The following is a 14,510-nucleotide window of genomic DNA, read 5'->3' on the forward strand; positions in this document are numbered from 1 at the left end:
CCACCATGGACCAATGATGGGAATGGAATGCATTTTGAAATATTTTTTATGATTAAAACATCTACAAACTACTGAGGTCCATGACAAAAAATTATGTTTACATCTGAGGAAAGGGGTAGACTTCAGTAATGTTCAGGGATTGTATTCTCAGTCTTTGGTACTTAATGAATTTGGATTTTATTATCTTAAATAATTAAATGAATAAACAAATATGTCAGTGTATAAAATGAAAAGGGTGAAGCATATCCAAATATGAAAATATGTGGTGAAGCATGAATTAGTATTAATATAACTTCTACCCTCATTAAGGAGGTTCTCATTAAGTAATAAATGGGTCAGGAGGTTACAGTTTGGGGAAGAATGATAGAGGCAGGGAAACATATTATTCTGTTCTTGGCTTTGAGTCTGAGTTTGAGTTCAAGTAGTTTACTTTAGAAAAAAAGAAATAAATCACTATGAAATAATAAATACATAAATGGCTGAGAAAATGCCATGAGAGAAGCATGTATTAATGGGATGAATGTCTCAAGATTTTCTTATCTGCATTGCTTATACTCAGAATGAACTGAACTAATGCAAGCCTTCTGCCATGGCAGTGAATTCTGTATTAGGAGCAAAGAGACGAATGTGAGTAATAGGCCAAGTTCTTACCCTGGTGGGGCTGTCTTATTTAAGAATATTCACTGTTTTGTTAAAAACATGCATTAAGTATGATCTAAGAAGTGAGCTGTGGTCCATTATGGAATTCATATGTCACACATGGTTCTTAATGAGTAGGTGCAAACCTAGACTGATTAATGGAAGAGAGAATTGCTGAGGGAAATTATTGTATGTACAGATGTTAAGAATACTTGAGGCTCTTGTTTTTGAGGTTTTGTGCTTCAAGTAAATTTTTTTTATTAATATTAGTCAATTAAAAATTAAAAATCGACAAGTGTGCAAATGAATGAGGAGAAAGAGGGCAAATCGTGGACCCACAAAGGGCAGCTTGTAGGGTATGAATCGGGGGTGATGGGTGACCTGTGTCTGGCACTGAGTTGTGCTACATAGAAAGAGATCTAGTCTATTGTCTCTGGTGGATGTGATCCCGAGGCAGACTAGGAATGCGAGTCCTAGAACTTAGTCCTGGACAAAGTTCTTGGACCTTAGTGGTTCATGAATTTTGATGGCGTTATTATTACAAAAAAAAATCAATAACAAATCCATTCAATTACTTGAGTAAATAAAGATGAAGAGAGTAAGGTTTTGTTCAATTATGGGAGACAAGACAACAAATACTATTAATTTAATTTGAAAGTATGAGTATTTTTTAAGAAGTAATTGGATCAAGGGTATTACCTCTTTAGCTAGCTATCTCATGCATAGGCAGAGATAATATATAGTCACTGCTAATGCTCTGTGCCAGTAGTGAGTTCAGAGTTGTTCTTACTTTAGCACATGAGGCAGAATTATTAAGATCAATTAGTATATATTTAAATGACTAAGGAAATGAAATGTGGAAGCAGTGATCATTGGACATAAAGCCTGAATTATTTTATCATCTGCTATGCTTTGTACTCCTCAGGGTGGGTTCTCAATGCTGTTCAAGTTTCCCATGATTCCTGTGATCAAAAAATTTATGGCTGCATCTATGTGTGGGAACCAGTGTAAGTAATAGTTAAATTTCTTATTGAGGTAGCTAATGGGATTCACTGTTTAAAGACTTGGAACTTCCCTGGCAGTCTAGTGGTTGAAATTCCATGGTTCCGCTGCAAGGGATATGGGTTCAATCCCTTTTCAGGGAATTATGATCCCACATGCTATGCAGCCAAAACAAAATCTATGAAATATAATGATGGAAGGCCAACCATAGCCTGACAATGAAGGTGGTGTTGGTATGAAGCATGATGTTGATTAATTGGTATATTAAACATTGAGTCTGTTAGGAGACATATGTTAGAAATTTTCCAGAAACTACTTAGGTCTTTGTGATTTACACAAAATAATTTTGTTATTTGTGAATGACTGTATTAAACAAAAAATGAAGACTAAGGATAAAATCTGGACCAATGATGATGACTGGCGCATATGAGTCATGTATAGTGAATACTACGTGTCAGGAGCTCTGAGGTCCAACACAGAAAGAATCTGGTAGAAAATGTTGCTTTAGACATTTCTCACGTATATGCAAGGATCTGTTTTTCGACTTGTGGTCACCGATTTTAAATATATTTTTGTAATAGAATCAATAGGAGAGTAAAGTTAATATCTGATTGATTAAGAGAAAAATAATATTACTATAAATTAATAAATACCTAAATTACTATGTATATGAATGATACAAAGTATGGATTAATGGTTAGAATGTCTCAATCTTTTTTATCACTTTCTATTCTTGGTACTCTTCAGAACAGACACTGGAGTGGACCTCAGCTCCTGCCACAATGAAGATCATCGTAATGTCTCTGTCAGGAAAGAGGCCAAGGTGGGTCATGATCAAAAGTCTTGTCTTGGTTTGAGCCTTCATTTAAGGGTGTGTTTGGTATTATTAAAAATTCTTAAATTAAAAAGTTAGCTATTATCAATGATAAATACCTATGAAACATGTTGATTAATTGATAGCATGTAACATTGATATTGCGGAGAAGGCAATGGCAGCCCACTCCAGTACTCTCGCCTGGAAAATCCCATGGATGGAGGAGCCTGGTAGGCTGCAGTCCATGGGGTCGCTAAGAATCAGACGTGACTTCACGTTCACTTTTCCTTTCATGCATTGGAGAAGGAAATGGCAAGCAACCCACTCCAGTGTTCTTGCCTGGAGAATCCCAAGGATGGGGGAGCCTGGTGGGCTGCCGTCTATGGGGTTGCACAGAGTTAGGCACGACTGAAGTGACTTGGCAACATTGATACTGAGTAACAGAAGAGATATGGTCCATGTGGGAAATGATTATATAGACAGACTGTATAATCTTACCCTTGGCTTTTTCATAATGAATTATTTTTTCCTTATTATGAAAAATTAACAATTTAATATTTATTAATAATTTGATCAATAAAAATATAGATACCCATGAAGAAAACAAGACCCAAACATTAGAAATGGAGCACATAACAGTCATGATGACTGGTGGCATATGAGTTGTAGATGATGAAAAGAAGTATCTGAAACACTGAAATCCAACTCCCAAAATAATGTGTTCAAACTTTAATTTGGAAAGGATCTTATAGACAACTGTCAGAAATACACAAATGTCATGTTCTTAGGGTTATAGATTTAGGTTTATTGTTAATGGATCATAGAATCATTAGAGAAGGAGGAAGGAAAAAAATGAAGCATTATTCAACCATGAGGTGAGGCAAGATATATTACTATTAGTTTTGAAAATACTGAAGCCCATTGAGAAATAAATGGATCAAATATGTTACTTCTTTGGCCAAGGATCATGTAGACATGGATAATTAAGAGTCAGTTCTATTCTGGATCAGTTCCAAGGTTGAGTTTGTTCTCTTTGTTAATAGAAAAAATGTGTATGTGTAATGAAAAATTAATACATACATAAAAAATGGAGTAAGTGATGTGGAAAGGAAGGATCAATGTAGATAAGATCCTAATCTTTTTTTATAAACTAGTATGCTCTGTACTCCACAGACTGGACACACTTGAGGTGATTTAACCATCTTCCATGATCCCAAGCCCTTTGGTTGCCTCTATATATTCATTAGAAGTATGGTGACCAATGTAAGTAATAGTAAAAGTTCTTGCGTTGGTTTGAGTATTTACTTAAGAGTATTTACTGTATGATTAGTGTGAATTAATGAGTTAATAAACAAAGAGAAATTGTGCCAGTCCTGGACTAATGATGATGACTGATGGTTTGAATCATAGATGATAAATAATGTGTGCCTGAAACTCTGAGGTCCAGGAGAAGGAAATTCAATGCATTATCTCTGCTTGTAAAGATCCCATAGATCAAAATCAGGAACATACAGGAATCTTATTTTTTTCTGTGTTCATTCATGCATTTTCACTTTATTGTTATAACTGGAGAAATGAAATAATCTATAAGTATGTAAATAAAGCTGGATGAATATATCCTTATCCAGTTGAAAAACTGTGTGGTCATGCAAGAAATACTGTTAATAAATTTGAAAATAAGTCCAAAGAGAAGGAAACAGTGCATGACTGTTAAATTTTGGGGTAAGAATAATATAGACAATAATCATAGTCACTGCTCATTTTTTTGTTAGGGACAAGTTTTAAGTTTCATTTTCTTAAGAGAAAATGAATTAATTTAGAGTCTTCTAACTTAATGATTGTCTAAATCACTAAAAATGAAATGCAAAAGCAAGGATCAATGAAAATTAGATTCTGAATTTTTTATCATTTCCTCTGCCATGTACTCCTCAGAATGGATGCCCTTGAGCTGACTTAAGCATCTTCCATGGCCTGGAGCCCTGTGGTTGCATCTGTATGTTAGGACAATGGAGATCAATGTGAGTACTAGTCGATGCACTTGTCTTGGATTAAGCCATATTTTTAAAAGATATTAAAAATTAAATATCATAAAAATTTCAGAAATTTGATGTCAAATACCATCGATGCAAAGCAATATGACAATTAATCCATATATGAAGCACTGAGATCAGTTAATGAAAGAGTTGAGTGTCAGCAGAAATGATTGTTTAGATGGATGTCAGAGATACTCAAGGGTCTTACTGATGATTTATTTGCGTAACTTATGTCCATTTAAATAATAATGAATTAATAAACAAATGTAGATTTTAGTACGGAAAAGAGCCCGTCCTGGACCATATGACTGGAAGCATGGGAGTCTATCGTGTAATCCTGATACCTCACAAAGCAAAATCTAGTCAATCTTTGATTTTAAATAACCCCAGAGATGGATGTCAGGAAAGCACAAACATCATATTCCATTTTGGGGTTTACAGATTTAAATGTATTAATGATAATCAATATGCAAACTGTTAAAAATGTAAAAGGACACGTCAAAAGCAGAAAGGGAAGGTTGTCCACTAGGAACATATGTGGTGAGGTAGGAAATATTATTGATAAAATTGGCAGCATTCATGCCCATTAAGCTAGGCATTTTGCCTTCTTACTGAAAAGGTCGTAAAGACACTGATACGTAAGAGCCAGCATTGTTGTTCTGGGTCAGTTTCACGTTCAAGGGTTTCTTTTGTTAAGAGAAAAAAATGCTACACTATGAAAAATTAATAAATGCCTAAATGAGTAAATGAAAGGTGGAAAACAAGGATCAGTGGCGATAAGGTCTCCATTTTATCATGTTCTCTGCTCTGCACTCCTTAGAATGGGTACACTTAAACTGGTAGGAGCATTCTTCCACAGTCATGAGATCTCTGGTTGTATTCATGTTTTAGGACTGTGGAGGCCATATGAGTAATAGAGAAAGTTTGGTCTTAGTTTCAATGTTTTCTTTAAAGGTATTGACTTTATTATTGCAAACTGTGAAATACAATCAATGAAATCCAGATAGCCCAGGGTGAAATATGGGATTAATATGAAGCATTATATGATTAATTCATATAATGATGATTCATGATGATTTATATGATCAAAATGAATGAATGAAAGACCTACAACTAGGCCTTAGGGACCCAAAGATGAACTTGGGTAGAAGATGAGGGGTGGGCAAGTAACCCAGAGTATCTGGAAACCTGAGGGCCATGACAGCATTTCTCCTCTTGTCTACTTTTCTTTCTTCCTGTGGACAGATATTGGGAATCTATAAGTCATATTCTTATGTTGGGTTAGTGATTTAGATTTCTTGTTATCAAAAGACAGGTCCCTTGAAAGGATATACCTACTAGATTGAGTAGAAAATGTCAGTCAGTGTCTCCTCTGGACACTTGCGGTCCTGCAAGAAATAATAATAAAAATTGCCTCTGTGGATACACATTTAGCAACACATGAACCTAAGAGGTCAACTCCTTGGCAAAGCATCATGTAGATGTACTACAGGAAGAGTCACTTGTATTGTTGGTATACTCTCAGATTTGAGTATAGTTTTATTTCTAGAAAACAATATCTTTGCATTATGAAATAGGTATTCATTCCTCATGATTCAGAACATGAAATTTGGAGTGGAAGGATCAGTGGCCCTAAATTTTTCTTTCTCTCTCTTTTTCTTTCATTTTCATGGACTGGACTCTATTCATGGGAATCGACGCCTTTGAGGTGAATAAACTGTCAGTAGTCCATGGTCATGGACCTTATGGTTGTAGAAACCCATGTGAGTAATGATCACATTTAAGGGGGTGTACTAGGAGAGATGTGTGGAATTAATGATTAAAGAATGTAGAAATCAGTGAAGAGAAGAAGCAACAACATTGGATCGATGCTGACTACTGGTGGCGTATGAATTGTGAATGATGAATGCGTGATTGGAACTCTGAGGTCCAATACAAATAGAATCAGGTCCATCCATTATCCTGACAGGAATGACACTATAGCAGAGGTCAAGAATGCATGAGGGTCTCATTAATGGTCCTTGTTTGGATGCTGGGACCTTCTGTTGAGTAGAATGGACAAATAGAGTAGGTCTTCCTAAACACATGATGAGATATAAAGGTGAAAAGTGGAAGACAACTGCCAATCCTGGAAGACGAGGTAGAATATAGCAAGGACACCTCAAATTTCAATGAGGAAGCCATGGACCATAAATGTTAGCACTGAGGGAAAGGATGGCGGGGACAGGATAAGTAATAGTCAGCCTTTGTCTTCTGGCTCTACAGTAAGATCCAGGTGGTTTGTTTTCAAGAGACTTCCCACATACCCTAAGTTAAGGAAAGCCTGAATGGACGCAGGGAACTGTGGAGAGTGTCTCCACGATCCTGATGATCTGCTGTGTTTTTTACTTCTCAGAGTGAATGCACGGGATCTGATGGAGGGATTCCTCATGGAGCACCAGCCTAGGATGGCATCTTTGCTGTTGGGACCATAGAACCTAGACCCATGTGAGAATCATCTCATTCCTCATCTGTTCTAAGGTGGTTTCTCTAAAAGTAAAGATTACACTGCTAACTTAGGTGACAGAAAATGAAAGAAGGCCACTTTTATCAGTTTCTTGATGAACAAGGAAGTGATGCAGGGGTAACGCGTAAGGGGTAAGGCAGAGATGGAATGATGTGAAAAATTTCTAGAGACCTGTGAGCCATATGACACCTTGTTGGCCTCCTTTTAACCCCATGGTGTTAAAATTGTCATTAGTGAATTAAGGCATGAATCAGTCACCAATATCGAATGAAAAGTCATGGTTTCTGGATCCATGATGATCCATGCCAGTGAATGAGTCATCGATGACGAATAATACGTGTCTGGAACTCTGAGGTCCAATAGAAAAGAAATATGGTCTTTCTCTTCATGAATTTTCATTGGTTTCAGTAATTGAGCCAATGAAAGTATCAAAAAGCATGAGTACCCATCCATGAAGGGCAAGTTCCTATCTTTGTGCTCTCCTTCTCTGCTTGGTACGTTTCAGAATAGAAGCTCATGGTGATTTCAGCCTCCATGATGATACAGGTTGTGTGCTTCAGGTTGCTACGAGACAGAGAGCCAGGTGAGTATTTATTCAATAAATAGTATAGAAATAAATGAGGTGAAAGAAGATAACACTGGATGATTGATGCCCACTAGTTTCATGTGAGTTGTGTGTTATGAATACATTTTATGGAGTCTGAGGTATTGTGTTGGAATGCATTTTTTTAAGAGCCAGGAGACCATTTTGAGCATTACCTGCTCTTTAACTCTTTTTGCTGGTTTCTATTGGTAATTATTTTTCCAATAAGATGTTTGAAATATAATCAAATAATGTTAGTCACTCAGTTGTGTCTAACACTTTGTGACCCCATGGACTGTAGCCCACCAGGCTCCTCTATCCATGGGCTTTTGCAGGCAAGATACTGGAGTGGGTTGCCATTCCCTTCACCAGATAATCAAATAAGGCCGAATAATCTCCAGATAATCAAATCATTGATAAATAAGTAATGAATATGAAGCTTTCTATTGATTAATGCATTGTGAAACCTTACAATAAATGTGAGACAGTATGAGATAAGAATTTCTGCAGAGATATATTAGCTATAACAAGGCTTTGTTGAGTATTTTCGAAGTGCAGAGTGTTAAAATTTTAATTAAGCCTTTCCCCCTGATTTTGTGCCTTACAATTGCATCTCTGTGTTAGAAATAGAAAGCTAAGTTGTCAGTAATAGCCAACTTCTTGTCTTGGTTTGTTTGCTTATTTTTACCTGAAAGAAATTTAGTCAAGTTTATCATGGATTTGTTGGTTTCTGTCTTTGTGTTATTTGTGTGTATCTGTGTATTAAGGTTACAGTTTGAAATTTTCATACTGAGTAACAAAAAGTCAATTATAGCTCAGTGAAAAATAGAGAATTTGATGAAATATTAGTTGATTAATATATAATTCAAAAGCAGCATCTAATTTAAAAAAAGATGCTGAAATCACATTGCTGTGAAATTGAACTATTTACACAGTAGTGATGTCCTGGGCTTGTTAACGTTTTTTGAATAATAGAGTTTTAAAATGTTTATGAATGGATTACTTGTTTAGTCAATAAACAAATAAAAATGAAAAAACGCAGAGACACACACGGACCAATTCTGCTTATCGTTCCAGGAAGAGTCCTGAAGGATAAAAACATTTCTGAAGTGTCTTTCTGAGATCCGACACAGAACATAAGTAGTCTATGTCCTTTGTTGAAATTGTTGTTGTCTGGTATCAGAAAGGTCATATTCTTGTTACTTTTATCGTTATAGTAGTTATTAGCAATGAATCCATAATGAAATCATTAAACACATAAATAAACATGTAAGGAAAACTTGTGAAAGTGTTCTCATATGAGTATCTTCTTTTTAGAAAAGGCATTGTGAATAAAAATTCAAAATTGTGACTCCCGTTAAATTGGAGAGGGTCACTTCTTTGGCCAGAATTCTATAGACATGCTTATATAATAGCCATTTATTTATTCTTTTTCAGAATAAACTTAAACTTAATAAACATAGAATAAATAATGAATAATTAAATGTGGTATGAATGAAATGCCCCAAGTAAGGATCAGTGGCGATTTGGTCTCAATATTTTCATCCTCTTCTGTGTTTTGCGCTCCTCAGAATGAATGCACTAGAGATGATATAGAATCGGTCATGGGCACCAGATCTGTGGTTGCCTCTGAATAATAAGAGAATGGAGATTAATATGAGTAATAGTTGAAGTTCCATTTTCAGTATTTTTTATTAAAGAAATTCACTCAATCATTAAGAAATGTGGAATATGAGTGAAGAAGGTAGCTTCATTTCTGTTTAGTATGTACTGATTAATCCTAAATGGAAAGTGACTATTAATGTGAGATATATTAAACTAGCAGTAATTCTGTATACACCAAAGCTCCTGTGTTTTTAATTGCACTGCTAAAATTATTAGTGAACTTATGATTTATACAATAAAGAAATAGAAATGTATGTAGAAACAGAGGGTCAATATTGGATCATTGATGACTACCCGTGGCGTATGAGTCATGTATGATGAAAACATGTCTGGAACTCTGAGATCCAATGCAAATGGAATCTATTCCATTGTGTTGTTTGAAGTGATCCTATAGTCAAAGCTTATGAATATAAAAAGATATTTGTTTTGGTTATTATGACCGTGCATTTTGTTTTCTATTTTTATGATTTGATGAATGAAATAGTTAGTTGCAAATTTATAAAATAAATAATGATGACTCTAAAGACTTTTCAATAATAATAAAAATATGTGGTTTTGGGAAATAATACCAACATAGACTAATACATTAATATATATTGAAAAGACTGATATCCACTAGGCAAAAAAGTCCTAGAAAGATGTTATCTGTTGGGTTAAGAGTGATGTGGAAAATGATAGGTAATAGTTACTGACTGAGTCAGTAATCGATTTGACATTAGATTCATTAAGGGAAAAAGAAGTCGATATTATCATCATTTAGTAAATGACTAAGTAACTGTGCAAATGAATCGCAGATTATTGGATCAATGGGGAGAATATCTGAATATTTTTGTCACCTTGTCTGGTTGTTATTCTTCAGAAGGGGTGTTCCTGCTGCTTCAGCCTTCACTGTGTTCAGTCATCGGCTGTCTCTGTGTCAGGAAAACCCCGAGGTAAATAATGCGCCAGACTCTTGACTTGGGTGTTTTGTTTGAGGGTGCTCATGGTATTATTAAAAAGTATGAAATTAATAAAAATGTTGCCCATAGTTCAGTGGTAAATGTGATAAGAAACATTGTTTTAATTAATAAATAATGTGCAGGATTGAGGTTGAACAAAGCAAGAGAAAGCCTCTAAATAAGAAAATATTCTGTAAACTGAGATTATGATTAGGAAGGTCTTATTCCTAGGAGATTTACTGAATCATATATTATTTTTGTTAATAACAATTAACCGATGATTTAATCAGTAGAAACATAGAAATGAATGAAGAGAAGAAACTAAGTCACGGACCAATGATGATGATCGTTTCGGGTAGAGTCCTGAACGATGAAAACATGTCTGAATCTCTGAGGTCCAACGCAGAATACCTGGCGTCTCCTCCCTTTCCAAAACTGCTTTTCTGGAGAGAGGTCTGGATTATTCAAAGACCATATTCTTGTATTGATTTTCTGGACTTAGATTTGTTGTTATATATTAGTGGATCTGTGATGGAACCATTAAGTAAATATAAATTAATGTATAAGGGAAAAGTAGGGTGAAGCATGGTTGAAATTGAACACAGAAAATGAGGGTCACTTATTTGACCAAGATTAGATAGAAATGCAGAAATAAGAGACAGCTTAATTATTGCATTTTTTCTTTTAACAAGACAAAAAAATTGAGAGAATAAGAGAAAATAATAAATACCTAAATATTGAGTAAATTTAGTTTTCAATATTTTTATTGTATTGCATTTTCTGTACTTCCCAGAATGAATGCAGTAGAATGATTTAACATCTTCCATGGACGCAAGCTCTGTAGTTGCCTCTGTATAATAGGATGATGGAGATTAATGTGAGTAACAGTTGTTCTTTTTTCCAGTTTGTTTTGTCATTAAGGTGATTCACAGTATTATTAGGAATGTGGGATGTAAGTAAAGAAGGCAGCTTTTATCTCAGTGTTGAGTATGAATATCAGTTCACTTTGTTCAGTTCAGTTGCTGAGCCATGTCCGACTCTTTGCGACCCCATGCACTGCAGCATGCCATCCTGCATATATCCATATAATTGGATAATATGAGAATCTATAAATAAACATCTAATTAAAAATAAAGATGAATGGAGTAAAACACTGTCTAATTATCAAAATATGTAGTGAGACAAGAAATATTATTACTGTATTATGGAAACCCTGAAGTTCAATTAATAATGAATGGTACATGACCGATACTGCTTAGGGAAAGGATGAGGGTGACAGGATCTAAGTGAAAGACATTCTTCAGATTCTGGCATGGTGGTGAAATCCCAGTAGTTAGTTTTTGATAGATAGCGTGTGTATCCTAGGTTAAGGATGGCCTGAATAATACTGTGAATGTGGAATCTGGGAGCAGTGGAGATTGTCTCCACCATCTTGATGGTCTGCTTTGCTTTTGAATGAAGGATTCCTCATGGAGCGCCTGCTTAGGATGGAGTCTTTGTTGTTGGAACCAGAGACCCATGTGAGCATAATCAAATTTGTGGTCTTGGGTTGAATGGCTTGTCTAATGTTTTTGCTGTATTATTAATATATTTGAAGTATGATTAAAGAGGGTCATTTTAATCCTGTTGAGAATAAAGTGATTAGTATGAAGCATTATACTGATTATTGCCTATGTGAAAACTGATCATAGGTGAGAAAGATATATTGGTGTATTTTTCTAGAAACGTGAGTATTGGCAGTTTCAAGTCTTTTGTTGGGTTTTGTGAATCATAGAGTTATAAATTATAATTGGTGAATCAATGAATTAATCAATTAACAATACAGAATGAGGAGCCAGTCTTCTTTTCTGGATCAGTGATGATTAATGCCGGCGTATGAGTCATTGATAATGAATAATACGTGTCTGAAACTCTGAGATCCAATAGAAAAGCAGTGTCTTTCTATTCAAACATTTTCATTGGTCATGATAATTGAGCCAATGAAAGCATCGATAAACAAGTCTGCAGATCAATGGAGAGAAAGTTTCAATCTCTGTTATCACCTTCTTTGTTTGATACTTTTCAGAACATTAGCTCAAGTTGATTTCAGCCTCTACTATGATCAATATCATTTTTAGGAAAGAGCAAGGTGAGTACTGCTCAAAATTTTCATCTTGGTTTGTGTTGTTGAAGTGTTTTCATAATATTCTTTGAAAGTAGTAAATATAAGCAAAAGGTTTACTATGTCCCAGTGATAAATATGACTTGAGACCAGATGTTGATTAGTTGATAATATATAACATTGATATTTATTAATGAAAGGTGCAATCTATTTTGGTAGTAATTAAAGAAGAGTCAGGGATGTTTAATGGCTTGCTCTTTGGTTTTTGTTGCTAAAATATTAATTTTGTTATTATCAGTGAAGTCATGATTTAATTGTTATGAATATAAGTATAAATGAACTAAAAGTGGGCCCAAATGAACCAGTGATGATGTTAGCCTGACCGTGGATGATGTAAAGAAGAGTCTGGTACTCTGAGCTCCAACAAAACCCATACTCTTTTTCTTTATTTCTTCCTGTGCATAGGTGTTAAGAATATACAAAGTTCAAGTTCTTAGACTGAGTTTAAAAATTATTACTATAATCAATGAATGCACCATTAAAGATATATAGATAATAGATGAATGAAAACAGTGAATTATTATCTAATTATGAACATATATGATGAAGCAAGAGACATTAATACAAACTGCCAACACTGATATCAGTTTTGAAATGGATGGTTCAGCAGTGTCACCTCTCTGGCTAAGTATCAGACAGACCTGAACTATTCAGAGCTGACTTTATTGTTCTGAGTCAATCTCACATTTAAAGTTATTCTTTCTGTTAAGAGAAAACGATGCCTGCATTCTAAAAAAGTTATAAATTCCTAAATGACTGGTTAAATGAAAAGCACATGAAGAGTCAGTGGTGATAAATTTTTTTCTTTTCTTCTCATCGATCGTGCTTTATATTGTTCAAAATGGACACATCCACACTTGTAGTCTCTTGTAAGGCCTCTTACGTGTGTCAGAAGCACAGAGTCCAATGTCAGCAATGGTCAAATTTCTCATCATAGTTTCAGTGATTTTTTTCCTCTGGGTATACAGTGTATTATTTGAAATTTCCATATACAATAACTGAAGGACAATGCAACTCAGTGATAAATATAGAATCTTATGAAACATGAATTGATTAACTCATAGATGAATAACAGCATACTATTTATTGGGACTGACATATATACTCTACTGGTGCTGCATATAGAATAAATAATGAGAACTTACCGTATAGCACAGCGAACTCCGCTCAGTGCTCTCTGATGACCTACATGGGACGGAAATTAAAAAAAGAGGCAGTGTATGTATGCATATAGTTGATTCACTTTGCCATACAGTTAAAACTAACACAATATTGTAGACCCCTTATACTCCAATAAATCAACATATATTCAATTTAAAAATATTAGTGAATGATAAAAATTTAAAATGAGTACACTGCTAGAAGAATGATTAGTGAATAAATAGATTAGTCAATGAATAGAAATAAACAGCAAAATGGGGGCTCGGTCATGGGCCAGTGATGATCATGAAAAGAAGAGTCCTGAAGAGTGAAAACATATCTGAAACTCTGAGGTCCAACACAGAACATAAGTCGTCAGTTCCATGTGTGAAATTATTTCAAAAGATAAATGTCAGGAATGTAAAAATGTATATTCATGTATTGATTTCGTAGACTTAACATTTGTTATTATTAACGGATCTTGTGATGGTGGAAGCATTAAGCAAACAAAAATAAATATATAAGGAAAAATAGGATGAAGCATTGTCCATATTGGAATTTTGTGAGATAAAAGATACTATTTATACACATTGGAAACACTGATGCCCACAAAAAAATGGGTGAGAGTTAGCTATTTGACCCAGACTGGCTAGAAATGCATATGTAGTTTAGTTATTCTGCCTCCAAGTAAAGATTGAACTTTCACTTGTAACAAAATAAAAAATACTGAGGGAAAGAGAAAATATAACTACCTGATTAAATGAAATATGGAAAATAAGGATTAATGGCAATTAGGTATGAATATTTTTCTCATCTTTGTTCTATACTCCTCAGAATGAAGGCAGTAGAGATGATTTAGCATATTTCATGGACATGAGCTCTATGATTGCTTCGGAACAGGAGGAGGATGAAGATTAATGTAAGTGATAGTTGAAATTTTTCTCAGTTTGTTATTTTATTAACATAATGCAATGTGTTATTAATAAATGTGGAATATAATAAGGCACCACATTTCAGTGTTGAGTATGG

At 34.6% G+C, this 14,510-nt stretch overlaps 1 long non-coding RNA gene, 9 other non-coding genes and 1 pseudogene across 42 annotated transcripts in view; all 11 read left to right on the top strand.

Annotated features, from left to right (window-relative positions):
- The window catches only part of LOC136147291 (uncharacterized), an 83,311-nt gene that overhangs the window by 63,222 nt on the left and 5,579 nt on the right, over positions 1-14,510 (top strand). For 24 of the 33 annotated variants that reach the window (XR_010659144.1, XR_010659160.1, XR_010659161.1 and 21 more), the window contains 11 exons: positions 1,565-1,646; positions 2,389-2,464; positions 3,629-3,718; positions 4,388-6,251; positions 6,884-6,975; positions 7,500-7,577; positions 8,655-10,174; positions 10,974-11,057; positions 11,642-11,700; positions 12,246-12,308; positions 14,316-14,400. This is a non-coding gene — a long non-coding RNA (uncharacterized lncRNA). Of the gene's footprint in view, positions 1-559; positions 628-1,564; positions 1,647-2,388; positions 2,465-3,628; positions 3,719-4,387; positions 6,252-6,883; positions 6,976-7,499; positions 7,578-8,654; positions 10,175-10,973; positions 11,058-11,545; positions 11,701-12,245; positions 12,309-14,315; positions 14,401-14,510 lie in introns of all 33 variants that reach the window. The other 9 variants (XR_010659150.1, XR_010659157.1, XR_010659158.1 and 6 more) reach the window with 9 other exon arrangements.
- LOC136147688 (small nucleolar RNA SNORD113/SNORD114 family) lies at positions 7-82 on the top strand. Its single transcript, XR_010659343.1, has one exon. It is a non-coding gene; the product is annotated as a small nucleolar RNA SNORD113/SNORD114 family (small nucleolar RNA).
- LOC136147662 (small nucleolar RNA SNORD113/SNORD114 family) lies at positions 2,042-2,115 on the top strand. Its single transcript, XR_010659320.1, has one exon. It is a non-coding gene; the product is annotated as a small nucleolar RNA SNORD113/SNORD114 family (small nucleolar RNA).
- Positions 3,087-3,160, top strand: LOC136147677 (small nucleolar RNA SNORD113/SNORD114 family). Its single transcript, XR_010659334.1, has one exon. It is a non-coding gene; the product is annotated as a small nucleolar RNA SNORD113/SNORD114 family (small nucleolar RNA).
- On the top strand, positions 3,830-3,902 carry LOC136147664 (small nucleolar RNA SNORD113/SNORD114 family). Its single transcript, XR_010659322.1, has one exon. It is a non-coding gene; the product is annotated as a small nucleolar RNA SNORD113/SNORD114 family (small nucleolar RNA).
- Positions 6,350-6,421, top strand: LOC136147659 (small nucleolar RNA SNORD113/SNORD114 family). Its single transcript, XR_010659317.1, has one exon. It is a non-coding gene; the product is annotated as a small nucleolar RNA SNORD113/SNORD114 family (small nucleolar RNA).
- Positions 7,280-7,354, top strand: LOC136147663 (small nucleolar RNA SNORD113/SNORD114 family). The gene has a single exon (XR_010659321.1). It is a non-coding gene; the product is annotated as a small nucleolar RNA SNORD113/SNORD114 family (small nucleolar RNA).
- Positions 9,519-9,590, top strand: LOC136147654 (small nucleolar RNA SNORD113/SNORD114 family). Its single transcript, XR_010659313.1, has one exon. It is a non-coding gene; the product is annotated as a small nucleolar RNA SNORD113/SNORD114 family (small nucleolar RNA).
- Positions 10,510-10,581, top strand: LOC136147679 (small nucleolar RNA SNORD113/SNORD114 family). Its single transcript, XR_010659336.1, has one exon. It is a non-coding gene; the product is annotated as a small nucleolar RNA SNORD113/SNORD114 family (small nucleolar RNA).
- On the top strand, positions 12,029-12,103 carry LOC136147657 (small nucleolar RNA SNORD113/SNORD114 family). Its single transcript, XR_010659315.1, has one exon. It is a non-coding gene; the product is annotated as a small nucleolar RNA SNORD113/SNORD114 family (small nucleolar RNA).
- Positions 13,772-13,840, top strand: LOC136147684 (small nucleolar RNA SNORD113/SNORD114 family; annotated as a pseudogene).

Source organism: Muntiacus reevesi, chromosome 15, assembly GCF_963930625.1.
Source record: "Muntiacus reevesi chromosome 15, mMunRee1.1, whole genome shotgun sequence".
NCBI classification, from domain to species: Eukaryota; Metazoa; Chordata; class Mammalia; order Artiodactyla; family Cervidae; genus Muntiacus; species Muntiacus reevesi.